The 24,576-nt window shown below is 50.5% G+C and overlaps 1 protein-coding gene across 1 annotated transcript in view; it reads left to right on the forward strand.

Moving 5' to 3' along the window:
• The window catches only part of LOC119622100 (uncharacterized), a 76,220-nt gene extending 52,549 nt beyond the window's left edge, over window positions 1-23,671 (forward strand). Inside the window, exons 2-3 of the transcript XR_012088798.1 lie at window positions 22,234-22,334; window positions 23,383-23,671. The gene's annotated coding sequence lies outside the window, so the exon portion shown is untranslated. The remainder of the gene's footprint in view (window positions 1-22,233; window positions 22,335-23,382) is intronic.
• The last annotated feature ends 905 nt before the right edge of the window (window positions 23,672-24,576 follow it).

Consider the following 24,576-nt stretch of genomic DNA (forward strand, 5'->3'; position numbering starts at 1 on the left):
CACGTTCATTATCTCATTTAATCTTCCCCTCGACTCCCCGAGGTGACAGCGTGTTAAACAAAAATCCCATTTTCACCACTCACTGGCCAGATGATCTGTTTTCTCATCTGTAAAATGGGGGTGTAACCGATAAGAGTGCTACCCGATAAGGTATTATCACGATGGAATGAATTGCTGTAGAGTACACAAGACACTTAGAACACCACCAGGCCCAGGGTTGCTATCATTATTATTACAGATAAGGAGAGGGAAGCTGAGGAAAGGATAAGGAACTCACTCAAAGCCACCCGGTTAGAACCCAAACCGGAACCCACGAGCCTCATATCTCCCACTGGATGCTTTGCCGCCTCCAACTCTTCCTGGCACAAAAGCTTCTCTATCCATCCAGAGAAGCAGTGTCAGGCCCTGCTTCCCTTTAGTCGTCATTTCTCGGTACTGAGCAAAAAATGGCAGCAGAGAGATGCAGAGATAAGCAGAGAGATGCTGAGGGGCCCCCTGAATGGGTGTCTGGTGGGGCTGCCACCCCAGCCTTGACTCCTAGGGGTGCTTGGGCACAAGGGAGCCAGTCCAGGCTCAGCCCATCGCTGGGGTCCGGCAGACCCTCTGCTTGTCGGAGGAAAGCTGAGGGTGAGGAGGGGCCCGGGAGGAGGAGCTGAGCCCCTCCCTCTTCCATTCTCTCCATCTGCACCTAGAAGCAGCTGAGCGTGGAGCGGAGCGGGGCCACCCCTCCTGCTCCCGCCCCCTTGCCTTCTCCCCTCCTGGGCGGGGGCTGCCCCGTCTCTGGGGGGGATCCTGGTCTGTGCTCAATTTCATGCCACTTAATTCACAAGTCTGCCCGTGAAAATGGCGACAAATCGGCCCCAACTGCCCAAATGTCCCGTCCCATCTCGGACGTCTCTCCTGCAGCGCCCCCACTCCTCTGTCTGACAGCTCCTCACCCATCAGACTCGCGGGGGAGCGGGCCATGGTGGCAGCCAGCCGAGGGCCCTGCCACTGACTTAGACACCACACATATCCCTTCTGCAGCGGAACCAGGACCCAACGGGGACTACAGCCGAGACCCTAGGTGACCCTCCAGTGCATGGTCAGCGGCTGGGGACTGTTTTAGTTTGGATTTTAATGTGACTGTGTAATGTTTATTTTAAAATTTACCTTCTTTTAAGAACAATTTAGTTTATGTTTTTGAATAAGTAGCACATTCACATGATGCAACTTTCAAAAAGTGGCCAGGCATGGTGGCTCACGCCTGTAATCCCAGCACTTTGGGAGGCTGAAGAGGGTGAATCACTTCAGATCGGGAGTTCAGGACCAGCCTGACCAACATGATGAAACCCCGTCTCTACTAAAAATACAAAAAATTGGCCGGGCATGGTGGCATACGCCTGTAATCTCAGTTATTCAGGAGGCTGAGGCAGGAGAATCGCTTGAACCCTGGAGGCGGAGGTTGCAGTGAGCTGAGACAGTGCCACTGCACTCCAGCCTGGGCAACAGAGTGAGACTCTGTCTCAAAAACAAACAAACAAAACAAAACAAACAAATACACAAAAACAGGCTGGGCTTGGTGGCTCACGCCTGTAATCGCAGCACTTTGGGAGGTCAAAGCAGGCAGATCACTTGAGGTCAGGAGTCAAGACCAGCCTGGACAACATGGTAAAACCCCGTCTCTACTAAAAACACAAAAATTAGCCAGACATAGTGGCAGGCACCTGTAATTCCAACTCCTCTGAAGGTTGAAGCAGGAGAATCGCTTGAACCCAGGAGACGGAGGTTTCAGTGAACCGAGACCATGCCATTGCACTCCAGCCTGAGCGACAGAGCAAGACTCCATCTCAAAATAAGAACAACAACAACAACAACAACAAATTTCAAAAAGCATAAAAGAGAGAGTGGAATGTCTCCCCCCACCTCTACTCCAGTGTCCTGGTTCTCCCTTTCAACTCCCAGTTCCGATCCCAAGGGAAACCAGTGTCCCCAGATTCTGGGGTGTCCTTGCAGAGACTTTTTATCCAATAATTAGCAAATATGTATAGTCTTTCCTGCCTCTGCCACAAATGGTGACATGCTGTACACACTGACTGCACCTCACTGGTCTCACCTGTACGTCCCGGGGCCAGAGCCTCCTCACTCCACCACCGCCCCCACCACAGGGGCTATTTGAAGTTCTCTCTCCTCTCCCTTCACCTGCCCACCAGAAGGGCTTTGAAGCTACAGAGTCCAGAATTCAAGTCCTACCAGCTCCAACTATTCTCTGGGTGACCTTGATGAGTTCATTTCCTCTTGGGCCTCAGTCTCCAATTCAGTAAAATGGGAATATTCATGTATACCCACCTCGCAAGACTATTGTTGGGAGGGTGGGTAGTAAAGAAGACGCTGGGCCAGGTGCGGTGGCTCATGCCTGTAATTCCAGCACTTTGGGAGGCGGAGGTGGAGGCGGGCGGATCACCTGAGGTCGGGAGTTCGAGACCAGCCTGGCCAACATGGAGAAACCTCATTTCTACTAAAAATACAAAATTAGCTGGGCATAGTGGCGCATGCCTATAATCCTAGCTACTTGGGAGGTTGAGGCAAGAGAATCGCTTGAACTGGGGAGGCAGAGGTTGTGGTAAGCCGAGATCGCATCATTGCACTCCAGCCTGGGAAACAAGAGCAAAACTCCATCTCAAAAATAAAAGAAGATACTGGATGCAAAGTGAGGAGGTAAAGTGTAGCTGCTCCCTCCTCTCCCCTTTCCTCTCTGTCCCTTCATTAGGGGAGTGCCTACTCATCCTTCAAGCCCCAGTTCAATGTCGCCTCCTCCTGACACCCGGCTGCTGAAGGAATTGAACCTCCACTTTGCATCTATAGTGCTTCAGACCAGCCTCGAGGAGAATGTCACTGTGGTGTGGTGTAACCATCTATACTTGTCCTCCCCCTACAAGGCTGAGAGCCACTTGAAAGCTTCTGATGAGGCAGGAGCCAAAATATTAAGATGTGAATATTTACAGTCTTTCTTCTCCTGCCATGTTCCCACATCTGAGCTGATCGAGGTGATAGATACGGATACAAAGTGGAAGATGCTTCACTGAAGAAAGAGCATAAAGTTAGCAGCAAAAGCTGGATCAGGCTGGGCACAGTGGCTCATGCCTGTAATCCTAGCACTTTGGGAGGCCGAGGCAGGTGAATCACGAGGTCAGGAGATTGAGCCCATCCTGGCAAACACAGTGAAACCCCGTCTCTACTAAAAAAATACAAAAAATTAGCCAGGTGTGGTGGTGGGCACCTGTAGTCCCAACTACTTGGGAGGCTGAGGCAGGAGAATGGTGTGAACCTGGGAGGCGGAGCTTGCAGTGAGCAGAGATCATGCCACTGTGCTCCAGCCTGGGCGACAGAGCAACTCTGTCAAAAAAAAAAAAAAAAAAAAAAAAAAGGCTGGATCACAATAGAATCGATCCAGTCAGCTAGAGTTGGAGGCAAGAGAGAGCAGCACTGGAGTTTTAGGAGAGACAAAGGAAAAAGGGGGTGGGGGAGTGTAGTGACCTATGACACTTTGGGGAAAGACAGACCTGAAGAGGATTTGGAGAGAGTTTTGCTGTCTGTTGTACGACTTAGTTTCTTTTCCCACCTTGCCGCTTATTCAGGAGTTTTGCAAAGGCTTCATTGCCAAACAGTGCTTTTGGAGACTATCAGGGTTTCTTCTGATGTGACTCAGGCTTCAGATGGCCTAAGATTTGTTCAAGTTGCATCGTACATTTTGGACCAAGTTCAGCAGGTATGCAGGATAATATAAAGATGAGACAAAAAAGCAGGTGGAGGGACAGGAGGAAGAGTGCACACTGGCTGTGGCTCTCTGTCCCTCTCTGGGCAGGCCACCATAGTGGACAACGTTCATGTGTTGATGACAACATGTTCCCCAGGGAGCCCCAGATTTGATGAACCATCTCCCCAGGTCTCGCCTCTCCCAAATTGTGAATAAATAAAGCCCTAAGATTTGCAATAGGCACAACCATTGAGGATGCATCAGAAATACTCCCTCTCTGTGGTTTTGGTGCAGACAGAAGGGGATGGATATTGAGTGTGATTCTCTTTCAGTCTTTCTTCACCTCTCAAGAAAGCTTATCAGGAAGCACACAAGCAAAATACTTCTAGATAAATATTACTTCATTTGACTCCTTCTAGGAATCTTGTGAGGTGGGATTAATGTTCTTATTTTAATTTCAACTTCCAATTGTTTATTGTGAGCATGTAGAGATATAATTGATTTTTGTATATTGACCTATTATGAAATTTTACTAAACTTAATAGTTCTAGTTTTATTTTTGATTGATTCTTAGAGTTTTCTATGAAGACATTCCTGTTGTCTGTGAATAAAGATGGTTTCTATTTTTCCTTTCCAGTCTGTATGTCTTTTATTTCTTTTTCTTGTCGTATTGCACTGGGCAGGATATCCAGGTCAGTGTAAAATAGGAGTGACAAGAGCAGACATACTTGCCCTTTTTCTGATCTTAGGGGGAAATATGTCTCCATTTTGTAGTTGAGAAAATTGAGCCACAGAGATGTTCAGCCACAAGCCCAAGGGACCCCAGCTAGTGAGTGCCAGTGCCAAAATCAGAGCTCATATCTGGCTGTCTCCAAAGCCTGTGCTCCTTCTACTGCTTCAAGCTTTGTCGTACAAAAGTATGGAGTTAAAATAATTTCCTCTTTGAAGCCCTCAGTTCTCCAGCCAGCTCCAGGAATATAAACGGCTGCTTGGCGAACACTTGCTGTTTGATTAGAAGTAGTGAGCTAGAGTGGAAGGCATGAGCTAGAGAGCAATGTGGGGTAATCTTCTGCCTTGATGTGGGGGTGCACAGTGAGGTTGGGGATGGAGGGATTTCCATTCCACTCTGCAACCTGACGTCAGGAGGAACGGTTTTGGGTACAGAGAGGACAGCTCTTAGAGACAAATGTGGGATTCAGTTTAGAACACTTTGAGGGGCAAAAGCGAGTGTGGGGCACAACTGGATCTTTAAGAGGAAAGACAAATGATAGATCTAAATGAGGACTGTGGAGACTGACTTTCCAGGCTTGAAGCCCAATTCTACCACCTACGAACCACGTGACCTTTGGGAAAGTTACTTAGCCTCCCTGTGCTTCAGTCTTCTCATCTGTAAAACAGGGATAATTGTGTTTCTACCTCATAAACTCGTTGTGTGGGTTACATGAGTTAGTACACAGTAAGTGCCCCTGGCAACTGCTATCTCAAGGTGAGTGATTATGATTTTTAATGAGTCACAGGACAGTCAGGGGGACTTCTAGAAGTTATAAGGGACTGTTCCTCCTCCTTCTTTGAAAACACACACACTTCCTGATCAAGCCCCTGCAACTATAGGTAGAGAGAGATGTGTCTCTCTCAAGTGGCCAAGTTACTTAATTTCTCTGAGCCTCTGTTTCTTCAGGAAAAAAATGGGATAATGAGTCTTATTTCACACTGTGAAGAGACAAACAGATAAAGCATGGGAAAGCACTGTCAACATTTGGTAACAGTAAAAATAATGACAACTTCCAAGTGCCTCCTCTCTGCAAGGCAACTGAAGGTGCTTAATCTGTGTTTATGCCCCTGTGAGGTAGATTGGCGGTTCTACTTTCTACATGAGGACACTAAGCCCCAGAAATCAAATGACATACAGGCCAGCAGCCAGGGTTGAGCCCAGGTAGGCTGATCTCCATAGCTGGATCTTTATTATTTTTGTACAATTCTCCTTCCGGGACCAAGGGGCCTGAGCTGCAGCATCTGGGTACAGGTGCCCCCTCCCCCAGGCATCCCCTCTCAGGCCTTCCCCTGGGTGAGGGGCTGCCCTTCAGTCACTCCCTTGTCCAGCCAAATGCGGGCGGGCGGCTGGCGGCTTTGGTGCATGAGGCAGATGGGACCTTCACAAAAGCCCCCGCACCTCTCCAAGCTGGTCCCCCCCACACGCCTGATTACCCCCCAATACCCAAGTTACCATTGATACAGTGGTGCCGGGTGATTCAATTAGTGCAGCCGGCATGAAGGCAACAGCACAAAGAGCTGGGGTAGTTAGAAACTCATTTTCTTTTGATTATTATAGCATCTCACACGTGGAAGCAGAAAATTATAGGCTCATGTGTCTTTGCTTAATATCCTCTGGGGCCAGATTTGTCGTCATGTTGAAGTTAGCTGTCAGAATTGACAAAATCATGTGGAGTTGATGGATTTACAGTGCCGGGGCCCAGCCAAGCTGGAGAGGTGCAGACTTACACAGATACACAGACAGAGACACACACACACAGACACAGCCGCACACTCCCATACACCCTGCACAGACACACATCGGCCTTACTTTAGGATACTGAGACATGTTCACAGTGATTTATGCACAGATATACACACTCCTCAAACACTGAAACACACCCATTCAGACCCACACAGAGATACACACACATACTCCACACACTGACACTCCCGTGCAGACACACACATACTCATACCCAGAACACTACTCTATGCTCGCCAGTCTCACACAGGATACACATCGCCCCGCACCAACACACTTCTCCCAGACACAGATACACACACACCCCCTACATCCCATGTACTGAGAAGATACACGCAGTCATCTGCACACACTCACCCTCCATGCTGATAACCCCTCTCTCCCAGATGCTGACACACCCAGACACCCACACAGACTGTCGCACACCCACACAGGTGCCTGCAGATACACATACACACTGCTGACTCATCCCTTCCCAGGCATTCACCCCTCCACACTGATACATACACCATTGATATGCACCCATGCAGACACACACTCAGACACACCCATAGATGCTGACATACGTTCAAACATACACACCTCGATAGACTCCAGACGCACATGTACACACACACAACCCCCTGCTTCACACACACACATTCAGACCTATACACACATCCCCACAGAGACACACCCACACACACACAGAGCAGGAGACACACACACAGCTACGGCATGCACACGCACAAAGTTACAGTGATACGCTTCTACACACACACAGATGCCCAGACAAGTATACGACAGAGAGAGGGAGGGAGGGAGGGAGACAGGACAGAGTCACAGATACAGAAAACAGAGAAACGCAGTCACAGAGACATGGAGGCACAGGTGCAGCTCCCAGCTTCCACCACTGTAGCCCCCTTTTCTTTTGCCTTCTTTTTCTCCTCGTCCTCATCCTCCATTGGCCTGGCTAGGAGGGGAAGATTCTGGGGAAAAATATGGAAATAGAAACACAGGGTGAGGACTGGGGTGCCCCCCACCTCTGAGTCAGTACACCCCAGCCCCTGGTTTCTGTTTGTTTAAGTGAATGGTAGCCAAAAGGGTGCTGGGGTTGGGATTGTTGGTGAGGAGAGGTTGTGTGTTCAGAGGAAGAAGGGCTCAAACCTTCACTGAGCGCCCATTACTGTCCCCATTTTACAGAGTTGGAGACTGAGGCCCTCAGAAGGCAAGTTCCTTACTGATGCCACACAGAGTGCTTTCATGGCAATTAACCAAAGAAGCCCCTTCCAGGCAGAGTGCACACTTCAGTGAGTGGACAGGGGCCACGTGTGTGGGGTACACCCTTACTCAGCAGCCATGGAGACAGGATGGTTCTCCAAAGGGAATTCCTGGGAGAGGACAGGAAGGCTGGTTAGTGCTGGAAGGTTCTAAGCCCACTGCCTCTCCACCCCTGCCCAACAACAGGTAATGGGGGATCTGCTCTGGGAGAGGTGCTAGGGCCCGCACCCCAAGGTCTCCCACGCAGAGGGGCCACACTCAATGCTGTCTGTATGGTGGGATATTGGTGATGAGCCCAGACCAGACTCAGACAGGTTTGGGCCCAGGCCCGGTGCATCATTCGGAAAGCACTAGGTTACCATCCGTGTCGCACCAGAGTAGAGGAGGAGCCTGTGGCAACCCTGCCAAAGCCCTGAAGAGGTGGGCTCTGATGAGTCCCAGAGCCTTTGCGCCTTGGCTCAGCCAACCTCCATTCCCTCAAAAGAGGAAAACCCTGCCCAAACTCCATGGCACACACATGAGACACCTGACCTCATCTCCTTCTCTCAGCAATACTCTGAAGTTGGTCCTACCATCCCTGTTGGCCAAGGAGGAGCCTGTCAGATGCTCAGAGAGGGTAATGACTGGCTCAAGGTTACATGGCTCATAAGACCCAGGATTTAAACCCAAGGCTGTTTGACTTCCAAGCCCTTGCTCACTCCCCTCCATCAGCTGAGGCCGGCCTTCCTCTGGCATAGCAGGCCGGAGGGACCCCCTAGCTCAGTCGGGCCTTAGGGTCCAGGGCCAGCCACTAACTTCCTTGGATAAGCTTACACCCAGGACCCCTCCCCAGTGGGTGGGAGGCAACGGCTTGAGCTTTGCGGGTCAGACCCAGCTGGATTCAAATCCCAACTCTACAACCTTGGGGAAATCACTTTGCTTGTCTGAGCCTAACTTCCTCATCTGTCAAATTGGGATTAAAAATAACTCCATTTAAAAGTCAGAGAGAATACATGTGCAGGGCTTAGTCCACAGTGGGTATTTCATATACCAGAGCTGGTTTTTGTGGTTCAAGGCTCCCCAGCACACCCAGGGCAGTGTCGTCAGTCCATTCCCAAGCTGGGCTACTCATTCCAATTTTGGCTCTTCCCCGCCTCTTTCATAGCCCCTGCCCTGGCCCCGGCCCAGGCCTCTGGCTTCTGAGGGTCTTGGGGCCTGAGAGTCCCTGGAGACTTGGAATAGATCCACGGACTTCTCCGGATTCCAGGCACCATTCAAGTCAGGGGCTGTCAATCCTGGCTGTACATTAGAATCATTGTTTAAAAAAAAAAATCCAGTGTTCAGGCTTTTCTTTTAAAGGTTCTAAATGATTTGGTTTGGGGTGAGCTCCAGGCATTCGTCCACTTTTTATGGTCCCCAGGTGACTAGGGTACAACCAGGGGTGAGAGCCACAGAGCCAGGACCTCTAAAGTGTGGCCTGTGGACTGGCAGCGTTGGCATCAGCTGGGAGCTTCTTAGAAATGCAGACCCTGGCCGGGTGCGGTGGCTCACGCCTGTAATCCCAGCACTTTGGGAGGCCGAGGCGGGTGGATCATGAGGTCAGGAGACCGAGACTATCCTGGCTCACACGGTGAAACCCTGTCTCTACTAAAAGTACAATTAGCCGGGCATGGTTGCGGGCACCTGTAGTCCTAGCTACTCGGGAGACTGAGGCAGGAGGGTTGCTTGAACCTAGGAGGTGGAAGTTGCAGTGAGCCGAGATCGCACCACTGCACTCCAGCCTGGGCGACAGAGTGAGACTCAAAAAAAAAAAAAAAAAAAAAGATAAGGCCAGGCGAGGTGGCTCATGCCTGTAATCCCAGCACTTTGGCAGGCCGAGGTAGAAGGATCACCTGAGGTCAGTATTCAAGACCAGCCTGGCCAACGTGGTGAAAAACCTTCTCTACTAAAAATACAAAAATTAGCCTAGTGTGGTGGCCGGCGACTGTAATCCCAGCTACTCGGGAGGCTGAGGCACGAGAATCGCTTGAACCTGGAAGACAGAGGTTGCAGTGAGCCAAGACTGTGCCATTATGCTCCAGCTGGGGTAACAGGAGTGAAACGTCGTCTAAAAAAAAAAAAAAAGAAAAAGGCAGAACTTCACCCAGACTCCCCAGATCAGAGCCTGCGTCCAAGGAAGATCTCCAGGGGCTTTGTACTCGTATTAAAGCTTGAGCGGCCCTGGTCTGGCCCAGGCAGCTTCAATGGACACTGTGGGAACAAGGCTCCTGTTAGTCTTTACTGATGGTGGCGATGTGTCCTCTTCTCCAAAGACGACCATTAGGGGCTGGGACATCTCCAACCCACCTCTCCGAGGGGGATTCCTGGTGACCTCTGCTCCTCCTGCCTCCTCCATCTGGGTCTGGTCTTGGAGATATGCTAATCAGTGTGGGAGTCCACCCTTCACATAATTATCATATACGAGAGGCTCCTCATCTCAGGGTAATTTTCTCATCTGCATAATCGTCTTTGACTTCCTTACAGATGTAAAAACCCCCTTACCTTGGGCGAGTTAATCTTACATTGATTGAATATCAAATTCATTCGAATGAGGGAGAAGAGGCTTTGCTTTCTCAGCAGCAGAAGGCTCTGAGGCTGAAAGCTGTGTTCAGCTGGGGGCCGAGGGGCCTTCACTTTGTCCCTGTCCTTGCCTGGCTGGTCAACAGCCCCTTCCCCTTCCCCTCTGACTCACTTTCTCCGTGGCTGCACCTTTCCACTTCTGCTTCTCTCTTTCTTGCTCTTTCTCTGTTTTGTCTTCATCTTTCTGTCTCTGTTGTGTTCCTTAGTGTCTTGGTCTTTGGTTCTGGTTGTTGTTGTTGTTGTTTTGAGACAGGGTCTTGCTCTATCGCCCAGGCTGGAGTGCAGTGACATGATCACAACTCACTGTAGCCTCAACCTCCTGGGCTCAAGCAGTCCTCCCACCTCAGCTGGGAGTAGCTGGGACTACAGGCATATGCCACCATGTACATTTTTTTGTACTTTCTGGACAGATGGGGTTTCACCATGTTACCAGGCTGGTCTCAAACTCCTGGGCTCAAGCAGTCTGCCCTCCTTGGCCTGCCAAAGTGCCAGGATTACAGGCGTGAGCCACCCTGCCCGGCCAGCTCTGTCTTTAAATTTTCCTGTCTTACCTTTGTTTCCCTTCTTTCTTGGTCATCCCTCCCTTCCCTATCTCTCCAAGTCTCAGACTCTTTCTTTACTTGAAACCCCAGTGTCTCAGCTATGTCCCCACTCACAACTTGGTGAAAGAAAAAGAAATCCAGCACAAACTCATTGCAGAAGCAGCTGAGATTCTTGGGAAGACAGAGGGCCTCAGCAGTGGTGGAGGTGGAGATAGGAGGGAGGAGGACAGGATGTCCTGGGACTGTGATGCCCTGGATCCCAGGTCCTGGCTGGGAGGCCCATCCTTAGGTTAGAAAATGTCAGGCCTAACTTATAAGAAATGTTGTAGGTCTTCACAACAACCCTGAGAGTGGTATTTTCCTATTTTCAAACAGGGATATGATCAACACGTCCAAGTCCCATGAGTAATGGCAGGACCAGGACTCAAACCCAGGCCTGTTTGACCCTGGAGACAGCCCATGATTACACAGGAGGAGGCTGAGGCCAGGCCTTCTGCTCTCAGTAGGCCTTGAAGCAGGTGAATGAATCAGCTTAAGTCTAGAATCTGTCATTTCTCGTCAATCCTCTTCCCTGTCTTAGGAATGGGCCCTAAGGGGTCATCTGGGTTCAGGCCATGGGAGAAATTTTCAGGGACTTTAGACAAGAGAGGACACAGGATTGCTTCTCCCTCTGGGGTCCTGGGCTTGTATTACTTTTTTTTTTTTTTTTTTTTTTTGAGACAGAGTCTTGCTCTGTCACCCAGGCTGGAGTGCAGTGGTGCAATCTTGGCTTACTGCAACTTCTGCCTCCTGGATTCAAGGGATTCTTGTGCCTTAGCCTCCCAAGTAGCTGGGATTACAGGCACACACCACCATGCCTGGCTAATTTTTGTTTTTTGTTTTTTGTTTTTTTTTAGTACAGACAGGGTTTCACCATGTTGGCCAGGCTGGTCTTGAACTCCTGGCCTCAAGTGATTCGCCTTTCTTGGCCTCCCAAAGTGCTGGGATTACAGGTGTGAGCTACTGTGCCAGGACTCACTTTGTCTTTGAAGGGCAGGAAACAGACTTCCCAGTTTCGTCTCTGTGGAGGGATTTATGCCTGAGGCTAAGCCCTGAAGAACTTGGGGTATACACTTTAGACTTTGTGGTTGTTTACCAGTTTATCCATGAAGCCACGCCTTCGCTGAGCACCTTCTGTGTTGTAAGGCATTGGTGATACAAAAATTGATGGGCCACAAGTCCAGCCCCAGAGGAGTCCACAGTCTGGTCAGAGAATCAGATATCGGAACAAATCATTACAATGCACTGTGATAAGTGCATCTTTGGAGGTTTCGGTGGGTGCAACATCCTCTGCTACAGAAAGGGAAGATTTCAATGAGGAGGTAATATGGAAAATGGGTCTTGAAAGGTGAATCAACATTTTCTAAAGAGCGGGATAGTGTTCCAGACAGACGGTCAGCACGTGTAAACACCTACGAGTATGAAGACTGTACTATATCAGGGAACAGAGCAGTTCTGTGATTAAACACATTTTCTTTTTAAAGGTGGGGGTGGGAGATGGGACTGGAAAGATGGTGGAACCCAGATTGTGAAAGGTCTTACAGACCATGGCCAGGAGTTTGGGTTTTTTTCTTCAGATGGAGAACCAGGGCCGGGCGCAGTGGCTCATGCTTGTAATCCCAGCACTTTGGGATTGATCACCTGAGGTCAGGAGTTTGAAATCAGCCTGGCCAACATGGCAAAATCCTGTCTCTACTAAAAATAAAAAGAATTAGCTGGGTGTGATGGTGCACGTCTGTTAGTCCCAGCAACTCGGGAGGCTGAGGCATGGGAATCACTTGAACCCAGGACACGGAGGTTGCAGTGAGCCAAGATCGCCACTGTATTCCACCCTGGGTGACAGAGTGAGACTCTGTCTCAAAAAAAAAAAAAAAAAAAAAACAAAAAAACAAAAACAAAACAATATGAACCAGGAGTGAATATATTATTCTTTAGGTAAGCCTGGCAGCTGTAATAAGTAAACCCCCAAATTTTAGTGGCTTCCCTCAAAAGGTGTCTTTCTCACTTACACAGCAGCCCAATATGGGTGCTCCAGACTGCTGGGTCACTTCTTCCACATGGTGATTTAGGAGCCAGCCTCCTTATACCCCTGTCTTAGTCAATTTGGGCTGTGATAACAACCAAGCACAGATAGGCTGGGTGACTTAAACAACAAACACTTATTTCTCATAGTTCTAGGGGCTGGGAAGTCCAAGATCGAGCTGTTGCAGATCTGGTGTCTGGTGAGGAACCATTTCCTGGTTTGCAGACAGCTGTCTTCTCATTGTATCCTCACACGGCAGAGAGCAGAGTGGGACAGGGGAGACTGTGTCTCCTCTTTTCATAAGGGCAATAATTCCATTCATGAGGGTCCCACCCTCATGACCTGATATCTACCCATAATTACCTCTCAAAGGGCCCATCTCCAGATACTATCACATTGGGTTAAGATTTCAACATACGAATTTTGAATTTGATTATGAATATGAACTATAAATATCAATTTTTGGGGAGGCACAAACTTCAGTCCACAACAATGCGTAAGAGTGAGGAATCTTGGAAGGTCTTGGAATCCCCCACTTCCAGCTGGTGGACAGGGAAAGAGAGGGTGGAGAAGGCACAGTTGCTTCTTAATCACTTGGCCCAGAAGCAACACACATCATTTCTGCCTGCATTCCACCCTCGAGAAGTAATTACACAGTCTCAAGCAGTTGCAAAGTGCTCTGGGAAATGTAGGACCTGGCTGATTGGTGCCTTTCACAGATAAATGCCCCCTTTGAAAGGTGTAGCATGAACTTTTGGTGGACAGTTAGCTGCCTCTGCCACAGTTGAGTTTTAGGACACTATCTCTGTCAGTAGAGTAACAATGGACTGTGAATGAAGGTTTGGAGGAGAAGCAACTAGAGAAGTCCCAGTAGGAGGCTGTTGCATTAGCCCAGAACAAAGAGAATAAAGTCCTTGTACTTAAACTGCTTACTCTAGACAGCCCTCTCCTTGAGGGGCATTGTGGGGAGAGAGAAGGCACAGAGATTGGTGGACCTGGCTCCAAATCCTGGCTGCACTGTCCTCAGTCCATTACCTTGAGCAGTTTACTTGACCTCCAAGTCACAGTTTCCTCATCACTGAGATGGAGATGATAACGACACCTGGTTTACAGGATCATTTTGAGTGCTTAGCACACTGTCTGGAAAGTACCCAATAAATGCTAGACAGTCTCATGAGTGTTGTTGTTACTGTATTCAAAGACAGGCTGGGGGTTCAAATTCTCGCTCAGATGCTTGAAATCTAAGTGACTTTAGACACAGGCTCTCTGAGCCTCAACGGACTCATCTATAAAGTGGCAATAATAATAATAATAACTGGCTTGCAGGGCTGCTGTAAGGATTAGAGTTCTGCAACAGAAGACGTAGCACAGTGCCAAACACATTGTAGGAGCTCAGAAGATGTCAGCAATAGTGTTTACCCTACCACTATCACTAATGTTTTTACCACTGATGTTATTCTCATCATCATTATAATTATCTCTGAGTGCCCAGCATCTAGTAGATGCTCGGTAAATATCAAATCAGTGAATGAATGACTACCTCTAGAAGCTCCTTTTATTTCTTCATTACAGATCCTGGCTCCCTGACTTCATTTCTCCCATATATTTTATGCAGGGTCGGCTTCATGGCAGGACAGAGTAAGGGTTAAGAGCTGGACTCTGGAGGGAGCAAAATGTGATTGTGCGTCCCAGCTCTGCCACCTGCTAGAGGTATATAACCTCTCTGAGTCTCAGTCCCTCCATCTGTAGAATGGGATTCTCAACAGTACGTACCTCATGGAGTTGTAGAAAGTGTATCCAAGCTGATGCTTATAATACAGCACCCAGAGCCTGGCACCTGCCAGCACTGTAAACACCTGTAAGCACTCAACAAAGATCATCTACCTTCCCTACATTAGTATAGGAGTTAACACTGAGCCTAGGGAGAAGGGGGTGGGGTGGGAGGTAGGGGATGGGGATGGAGATGGGAGCAGAGAAAGAAGGTGAGGCCAGGCTGTGAAGGCCTTGAATGCCAGGTTAGGTGGCTCTTACTGGGCCTTGCCTACTCTCTCAGGATCCTGGAAAGGGGCCCTGGTCTGAGGGCTCCGCCTGCAGACCCTTTGAGACACAGCAAGGCTAGGGCGCCCTACAGGGGCAGGGACACATCGTCTTTGGGCTCAGCTGTCTCCAGCTGGAGTGGTGGGGAAAGGAAGGTCATTTGCAATTCAGATCTGGGGCAGATGGGAGGATGCCATAGATTGGTGGGGGGTGAGGGGGACATGAGTAGAGTCAGCTGCCTTAGTTCTCACGCACATCCTCCACCAGCCCTTCCTAGCCTGGCTGCAGCCCCTCAGAGCACAACCCAGGCTCAGACCTGTCCCAGCCCACTTAGACACATGCTCTAAGTGTTTTATATAAGTGAACTGATAACCATATGAGGAGGATTATTTTCAGATAGCAAAAGTGAAGTCCAGAGAGGCAAAGCAACTTACCCAAGGTCACACAGTAGAGCTGTGGCTCACATCAGGCTGCCGGGCCTCAGGGCCCATGCTGACTCATGCATTGCACCATCAGAAAATTCCTCCCAGTTACAGCACTTCCACCTTGTGGCCCAAAGCCCTGGGAAGATGTTATGTGATACGCGTTGGACACACATAGCTGAGTTTCTCCTGTGAACCTGCAGCTGGCCTGGGGGTATCTCCCACCTTCTTTACAGTCCATGCAGCTCCCCTGGGGCTGCCAGGCCACCTTAGCAGGGAAGTCACAGACCCAGGCCCCTCCCACTCTCTGGGTCTCTGAGTCTTTTGCCCAGCTCCCCTAGGGCTGCTCCAGAACTGAGACGGTGCTGGCTGTGCCAGGTCAGCCACTGTGGATCCTGCTCGTCTTGCCCCTCCCAGCTCGCCATCCCTGGGGCCAATCGGGGCACTCTCTGCCCACAGGCTCATGGCCGGGGTGTCAGAGAAAGACTGAATCTTGGAAGAGGGCTGTGTCCTGAGGTGGTGAGGGGACCTCTGGACCATCAAAGGAGACCCAAGTGATAGATCAGGACTGGCAGGTGCAGGGACTTAGGGGCAGATTGACCACTGGAGATGTTTAACCTAGGACAAAGCAGGTCAAATATCTGGGGACGACTGCTTCGCTTCTCCCTTTCGACAGAGCGGAAGTAGTAGGGGTGAAGCACCTTCACACACATGCCTATCACCCCCTCTCCAGTCACCATGTGGTCCTGGGAGATAGGGACTGTTGGCTCCATCTTACAGCAGAGAAAATGGCAATTCTAACAAGGCCCTACTTGGCCAGTCTTTGTTCTTTGATGGACAGAACGGTCCATTCCCCATCCCCAGGCCCCTCTCCTTTCCCAGTCCCCTGAGGGAGAAAGGACAGGTAGGCCAGCAGCTTCCCTACTGGATGGTCCTTTCCCGTCCATGGGACTTGCGTGCTGATGAAGTCATTCATCCAGGCGGGACACCATGCTATGAGTGACTGACTGACCGGGAAAGAGCCAGCGAAGGCCCGGCCAGGCTCTCCTCCCCACTGAAGCTGGGTGTTGGCCCTCACTCGCTGTGTGACCTTGTGCCAGCCATTTTCTCCCAAGTGCCACCATTGTCTCATCTGTGAAGTGGGCAGCACACTCCCGTCTTCACCAGATTAGTTTGTGGATGCACTTAGCCAGCACCTGTGTAAGCCCCAGCCCACCGTCTGCCTAATGACTGAATGCTCTAATCACTGCCCCCACCAAGGTCTTGGTTCCCCAGTGGAGCCCATCCTCCTCCCTCTGTGACCTCTGACCCCTTCTCCTCCTCCCCTCGATTCCTCCTCAGCAGGGGCTGTGAGTCCCTTCCCCCCATGAGGCCCAGGGGGCCCAGAGAAATTAGACTGAATCAAAGCAGAAAATGAGTTTTCATTCATCTTGGAATGATGCGAGAGGTTACGGGCAAGACAAATAGCAGCCTCCCCCTCTTCCTTTATCACTGTCACCGCAATTAATAGGCTGTGGCCTTCGTTATCCAGGCCTTTGCTAAGGAGAGAGCAGGCCCCCGGGCGACGCTAACGAGGGAGAGGAAGCAGGCTCCACTCCATCCAAGTCCTGCCATGTGGCCATATGCTCACCTGGCCCTTCAGACTCACAAAGGAGGGGTGCAGCCACCCGCGGGGAGGCCGGGCCGGGTGAGAGGGGAACAGTCCCCCGACAGCCCTGAGCGCACCCAGCCAGCCTGTGATCTGATCACCATCGCAGCTGCCTCATCATAAGGACAAGCTATGTGTTATTTCCTCTTCATACGGCAGCCGAGGAGCCAGGCGTCTGTTCTCCAATTTTTCTGATGAGGAAACTGAGATTCAGACAAGTATACTTATTTGAAGCTACTTGTTTGAGGAGATCACACAGATTGGGAAGAGGAGGAGCCAGGCTTTGAACACAGACCTGCTTGACCCCAAAGCCTGGGTTTCTCACTATCACATTCTGTTGACCATATGGAAGGAGCGAGGGCTGGCAGACAGGTCCCTGAAAGTCTCTGATTCCAGGGTTTTTGTATAAAAAGAGCCTTAGAGGTCAACGGAGTCAACATTAGTTCCACACTCTGGCCCAGACTTGGGGCCTCAGATCCTGCAGGGACCTTGAAGTTATCACCAGTCCTTAGCCTGAACCAAGTCTTTGTCAAAAAGACCAAAATGAAAGTCCTTCATTCATTTTGTAATTCAAGGGTAAGTTGATTCAAGTGTAAGTTGATACTATTATCAACTTAATTCAAGTGTAAGTTGATACTATTCAGATAATTTTAAAAATGAATTCCTTTAAAGGCTGACTGAACGCCAAAGGGGCTTGGTTCATTGAGTATTTGCTCAATCAATGAATACTGTATTACTTATCTATTACTGTGCAGCAAATTATCCCAAAACTTAGTAGCTTAAAACAACAATAAATATTTACTATTTCTCACAGTTTTCATGGGTCTGGAATTCAGGAGTAGGTTGGCCAGCAGCTCTGGCTTAGGGTCTCCTGTGACATTACGGTCATATGTTGGTGGAAACTGCAGTCATCTGAAGGCCTGACTGGGGCTGGAAGATCTGCTTCCAAGATGGCACACTTGCGTGGTTGGCATGTTGCCACTTGCTGCTGGTGGGAGGCCTCGGTTCATTTTTGTGTGGAGCACTCCATAGGATGGCTTATAACAGGTCACCCAGCTCCCTGAGAGCTGTGATCCAATACAGCAAAGCAGAAGCCACCTGCCATTGATGACTTAGCCTCAGAAGCCATACACTGTCGCCTCTGCCATACTTTGCTGGTCACAAAGATCACTCTGATTCCATGTGGGAGGGAATTAACAAGGGCGTGAACTCCAGCTGGTGGGCATCATCTTGGGGGCTGGCTCCCACAGATACTAAAATCAAAAGAGCATTTCGTAGAGTTTACGAAGGGAGCCTCAAGGTTCAGAAAACAGTGTTAACAATCAGAACAATCTTGACCTTTTGGGGAAGTAGGGACTGGGAAGGGCCATAAGGAGACTTCTTGGGAGTCAGTAATGTTTTCTTTCTTGGTCAAGACGCTGAGGAACTTTGTGAAAAATCACTGTTATGTATGTTTATGATGCTTCAGTAAAAAAAATTTTAAAGAAGGGCCCTCATCCTTGAAAAGGTTTGGAGCCATCTGTGTAGTTTTTGTTGTTGTTGTTTTTGAGACAGAGTCTAGCTCTGTCACCCAGGCTGGAGTGCAATGGCATGATCTCGGCTCACTGCAACCTCCACCTTCTGGGTTCAAGTGATTCTCCCGCCTCAGCCTCCCAAGTAGCTGGGATTACAGGCACCTGCCATCATGCCTGGCTAATTTTTGTATTTTTGTAGAGACGGGGTTTCACCATGTTGGCCAGGCTGGTCTTGAACTCCTGACCTCAGGTGATCTGCCCACCTCCCAAACCTCTGGGATTACAGGCTTTTACAGGATTGCCTGGCCAGTTCCAATCTATAGGGGAGAAAACACTGGGACCCAGGGAGGGAAGGTGACTTGCTCGAGGTCCCTTGGTGGGTCAGGGGTAGAGTTTTGGACTGGCATTTGGGACTCCTGGGTCCCAAGGAATGGCCCTTGACAGGCACTGTGGGAATGGGAGCTGATGCCATCAACGGGCTGGGGCTGGGGCTCCATTTCCTGCACTCTGCTTGCCCCTACTCTCCCCAGCTCCCCCCGGGGCTGCTCCAGCACTGAGACCATGCCGGCTGTGCCAGGTCAGCCACTGTGGGTCCCGCTCGCCCCATTGCTCCCAGCTCACCCTCCCTGGGGCCGATCGGGGCACTCTCTGCCCACAGACAGAAGGTCTGAGTGTCAGAAAAAGGCTGAGTCTTGGGAGAGGGCTGTGTCCTGAGGTGGTAAGGGGACAAGGATCAGAGGAATTTTGCTGTGTTAGAACATGACTCTCACTCAGATGACAATGTCTGTCTCCCTTGGCCAGACTCAGGCCTTTCAAGGCAGGGACCTGGCCTGATTCAGCTCTGCGTTTCTTGTGTCCATCAGTTCACTCAGCAAATATTTACTGAGCACCTATGATAGGCACTGGTGATATGACGACGAACAGAAAAGACAAAGGCCCTGCCCTTAGGGAACTAATGCTCTAGTAGAGGTAGACACAATAAAACAGGTAACATACAGAATATGATTGTGCATAGGAGTGTGTGTGTGGAGTTGTGTCAGGGAAGACTTTATTAAGAAAATGACATTTGAGCAAAGACTTGAAGGAGACCGGGGGGAGCCTAAGGTTGCCAGCAAGAAGAGTATTCCAGGCAGAGGGAACAGAGTGTTCAAAGGCTTGGACGAGAGAGCATGCGTGGCATGTTAGGAATAGTGAAGGGACCAGTGAGGCCAGGCAGGCTGAGCAAGAAAGAAGTTCACGCTCGGGGGCCCATCTGGCCTTGGTTTGAACCCCGGTCTTGCTATTCCCTAACCAGTGACCTGAGGGCTCTCTGTTGCAAAGGAAGGATAATCCCACCTACCTTGAAAGTTCTTTTCAGGCTTTTTTTTTTTGAGACTGTGTCTCCCTCTGTCACTCAGGCTGGAGTGCAGTGGTGCAATCTTAGCTCACTGCAGCCTCCGCTTTCCAAGCTCCAGCCACCCTCCCACCTCGGCATCCTGAGGAGCTGGGACCACAACAATCACCACCATGCCTGGCTACTTTTTATATTTTTGGTAGAGACGAGATTTCGCCATGTTGCCTAGGCTGGTCTTGAACTCCTGAGCTCAAGTGATCACCTGCCTTGGCCTCCCAAAGAGCTGGCATTACAGGTGTGAGCCACACACCTGGCCCCTTTTCAGGTTTAAACTCAGCCATACCTTTAGTGACATGTCCACAAAGGTTGAATGAGACAGATGGTCCTTGTCGGCCCACCTTCACTGGGATATAAGCTTCATGAGGGCCAGGGATTTTGTCTGTTTTGTTCATTGCTAAATTCCCAGACCCAGAATAGTGTCCTCAACAGAGGCCTTCACACGCCTTACAATTCAACCAACAGTTACAATATACTGTGATGAAACACACTTCAAAGGGGAGATGTAGAGAGCTCTTGGCAAGGGAGCCAGCCGATTGGAGAATGTCAGGGAGGGCTTCCTGGAGAAGGCTGTGGCTGTGACCTGCTAATGAGTAGGAGTTAGCCAGACACGGGTTCCAGGCAGGGGGAACAGCACGTGTGAAAGCCCAGAGGCTGGAGAGAGCAAATTATTTTGAATGTTTCAATACAGCTAGAACAGAGCATTGGGAGGGTCGAGTGGGCAGAGTGGTATGGGGTTATGAGACAAGAGGGGCTGGGGTGGGGAGACATGGCTAGAAATTAGGTAAGCAGAGTGCTGTATTCTAAGAGCAGTGAGAATATTCAGATGACAATCACATAGGTAACACAGTACCTGGCACATAAAGTGAGATGGAAGGAGGGAGGGAGGGGGAAGGAAGGAAGGAAGGAGGAGATGGAGGGAGGGAGGGAGGGAGGAGGGAGGGAGGGAGGGAAAATGGAAGGAAGGAAGGAAGATTCTAGCCAACCACAGTCTAGCCCCATGCTATTTTCAGTAGCCCTGTGGCTGGAGCTCCTCTGCAACCCTGCAACTCAGCAACACTCCTGGGGTATCCAGCCCTGTGGCCCCTTCTCCAGGTCCAACAGGCCTCAAGGCCTCCTAGGTCAGAGTCTGCCCTGCTCCCTCCCACTCTCTGTGCTCTGCACCATGCAGGGTGGGGTGGGGCAGACAGCCCCAGGCTCCCCACTGTGGACACATGTTCTGGTTCAGTGGAAGGACCTTAAATGCACAGGCAAGGACACAGCAGTAAAGGATGATGTGGCCGAACCCCCCGGTTCCACGGCGAGCAGACCCCAGGTGTGTGATCGGGAGCAGTTAAATTTCATCATTACCCTTTCTCCAATGGTGTTTTTTATAGTCTTTTTTACTACTGGCACTAAAGGTTCTGGACTCATCCTGGCGGAGTAGAGGACATCAGTCGTCGGGCTGACTGCTCTGTGATATAAAAAAATGACAAGTCCTGGCTTCATCTTTCTGATAACTGTGTTCCGCGCCTCCATCCATCTCCACCAAGGGGTTTGGGCGAAGCTGGAAGACAAGAGCATCCCAGCATTTAAGAATGAAAAATTAAGTGCCCTTTTTAAGCACAGCGTGGAGCTCCCTGGCTTGGTGCTGTTCTAGAGGTGGGGGGTGATGGGGAGGGGAGGGGAGAGCAAGTCCAGCTGGGTCTCCTTCAGGTCCTAGGGTGGGGGGATGGACAGCAGGTCCCACACAGTGTCGTGGGAGTGCCAGGTGTGAGCACGTATACTTGGAAGTGTGCACATGTTTTGTGCACCCCGTTGGCCCCTTGTGCCTGAGCCTCTGTGGCTGTGGTTTTGTGTGTCTGTATCTGGTGGTGTATGTCTAATATGGGCGAGTGAAAATAGCCCTGCACTGAAAGTCAAGATGCCTGGGTTTGATTCCTAGCTCAACTTTATTTTAATTTCTTTTTTTTTTTTATAGAGCCTCCCATGTTGGCCTCGAACCTCTGGGCTCAAGCGATCCTCCTGTCTCAGCCTCCTGAGTGTCAGCTCTACTGACTTTAGCTATGTAGCCTTTTGGCAAGTCGTTTCCCTGCTCTGGGCCTCAGTTTCCTCATCTGTAAAATCAGTGAGCTGGGATCATCTGGAGCCAAGGTCTTCAAGCAGCACCCACTCGCTGGCTGATCCTAGGCCTGTCACACGTCTATCTTCATCTCAGCTTCCGTGTCTGTCCCAGGAGACCTTTGCTCTAGATGACCTCCGAGGCTACCCAGGAAGAGACAACCCTAGAGCCGGGGAGCCAGCAAGACCGCTCTGGACCCAGGTTCCCAGCCCAGCATCCCAGCTCTGGCCCAAAGCCAGCTTCCAGGTGTGGCTCAGACTTTTCTGTGCCTAGGAGAGCAGCTACCTGTTTCCTTTCCATGCCCCAGAAAGGGCCAGAAGCAGGAGCGGCCCCTGGGAACAGGGTGCAGAGGGCAAGAGCAGAGGGTTTGCTTCAAACCTGGCCTCTGATTCTAGTCTTTCTTACCAGTTGTATTGTGACCTTTTGAACCTCAGTTGTCTTGCCTGCAAAATGGAAACGAAGGGGATAGTTAGCACTCCCACTGGATCAAATAAGCTGCACCTCATATAGTGCTCAATAAATGTTGGTTAGTATCAGGTAACCCTGAAGGAGCAACCCTCCCTCCCAAGCTTTTTGTAATCACCAAAAGCTCTGAACAGAATTTGCCTGTCTGCCACCCCCTAATCCCATCTCCAATGCCTTCCTCTCCCTCCCTTGGAAATCCATCAGGGGGGACAAATGGCCGTCTGGCTTTTGATGAGAGAGGGAGTAGGGGCTAGCTGGGAGACCCTGGCTGCCAGAGGACTGACTTGTCCCTGAAGGGGCCAAACATTTGTTGTAAATAATAGCAAGAGGAAGAAAAACAAAAACAAAAAAACCTGCAAAAAGCTCCCACCTGGGCCCCAGCAGATGCAGCCCGGTACACAATCCCTTTATCACCAGCGCCTGTGCTTTGGAGAACAAGATGCCACGCCGATAGGGACTTGGTTATCTGAGGCAGGCAGTGTTTATCTGGGCAGTTTCCGCAGTCCAGGGTCCCCACTGGTGTGCGTGTTATCTGGGCCAGAGGGGGAACGGTGGGAGATTTGAGCCCCACTCCCCCACTCGGCAGAGTCAGTAGGAAACTTTAGGACGGGGAGGGAGGTGGGCAATGAGGGCCTCTTGTTCAGCTGGGAAGATTTGTGGTGAAGAATGGCCAAGGTCCCCGCAGGCCTCAGGCCCAGGCTTCCTTACCCTGGGACATTTGGAGCTGGTATGAACTTGCCCAAGAGATTCGGTGTCATGCCCATGCCAGTGGGGATCAGTAATCTTATTCACCCTGTGGGCCGGGGGGAGCCGTCCCATTCCACAGACAATGAGTCCTGCACAGGTCGGGTCGCTTGGCTAAAGGCACCCAGCCAGTAAATGGCAGAGCCAGAATTTGAACTCTGGTCTGCCTAACTCCAAAAACACTGGCCTTCCAAAACAAATCCTATGACCTTGGCAGAGTGGACCCCAGTCCCTTTCAAAGGAGTGGCACATTCTCAGAGACTGTTTGGGTCTGTTCACTCTACAATCCCACGCCAGACTGGGAGATCAGGAGTTTAATTAAGCTTTATCTTCCCCCCTATTTTATAGATGAGGAAACAGAGGCCCGGAGAGATACAGTCCTTGGCCACAGTCAGTCAAGTTGGAACATAGCTGGGACTTTGAACCCAGTCTCCCAGCTCCCAATCTGCCTGCAGCCCTGTCCCTCTCCACCCCCGAGCCCTGACCAGAATTCTCTTCTGTACATCCAGAAGGGCTTTCCCACTCCTCAGACTCTGAGGCAATTACAGTCCGTACCACTCATGTGGCCCTTAATCATTTACTGCCCTTGCAAACAGCCTGTAGTCAAAAGCAATAAAGTTCGAACTTGGACAGATCAGACCTCGTGTGGCTGCTGTTTGTGCACATGGTCCACCTCCTCTATTGACTAGAAGAGCTCAGAGGGCAAGCACCGGGTGGCTAGAGGTTTCCGTGTTCTCCCTGCACTGCTGCCATGCTGAGGGGGTTTGGTGAGTGAGTGCTTGGCACATTGGCCGGGGAGGAGCCACAGGGGAAGGGACACGGGAGGAGCTGGCTCCTCACACTCTAGAGGACCAAGGTTAAACCCAAGGCCTGGCCCAGCCCCACTGACCAACCCTGGCATCCTATATGTTGGTGACTGGCACCACAGCCACTTGGCACCTCCTCCTCTCTCACTCCCCCAACCGGTCATTTCCAGCTCCCATCAGTTCTGCAACTGAAATACTTCTTTTTGGTCAGGCCACCAGCTGCGCACCCTGGACTACTGCACCAGCCTCCTGATTGGCCTCCCTGCCTCCTGATTGGCCTCCTTGCCTCTGGTCTACTCTCCAGTTGCAATAAGAGTGATCTGAAAATGCAAACTTCAGCTTGTTCCTCCCCTACTTAGATGTTCCTGGGTGCACAGCAGCCTGAGCCTGTAATCCCAGTGCTTTGGGAGGCTGAAGCGGGTGGATCACTTGAGGCCAGGAGCTCGAGACCAACCTGGGCAACATGGTGAAACCCCATCTCTACTTAAAATACAAAAAAATTAGCTGGGTGTGGTGGCGCATGCGTGTAATCCCAGCTACCCTGGAGGCTGAGACACAAGACTCACTTGAACCTGGGAGGTGGGGGTTGCAGTAAGCTAAGATTGCACCACTGCACTCCAGCCTGGGTGACAGAGCAAGACTCTGTCTCAAAAAATAATAATAAAAGAAATAAATGCTCCTGGGTCCTCACTGCCCTGTGACCTGGTCCTAGCCCATCTCTCCAGCCTTACCGCTG

This window comes from Chlorocebus sabaeus, chromosome 16, assembly GCF_047675955.1.
Source record: "Chlorocebus sabaeus isolate Y175 chromosome 16, mChlSab1.0.hap1, whole genome shotgun sequence".
In the NCBI taxonomy this organism is placed as follows: Eukaryota; Metazoa; Chordata; class Mammalia; order Primates; family Cercopithecidae; genus Chlorocebus; species Chlorocebus sabaeus.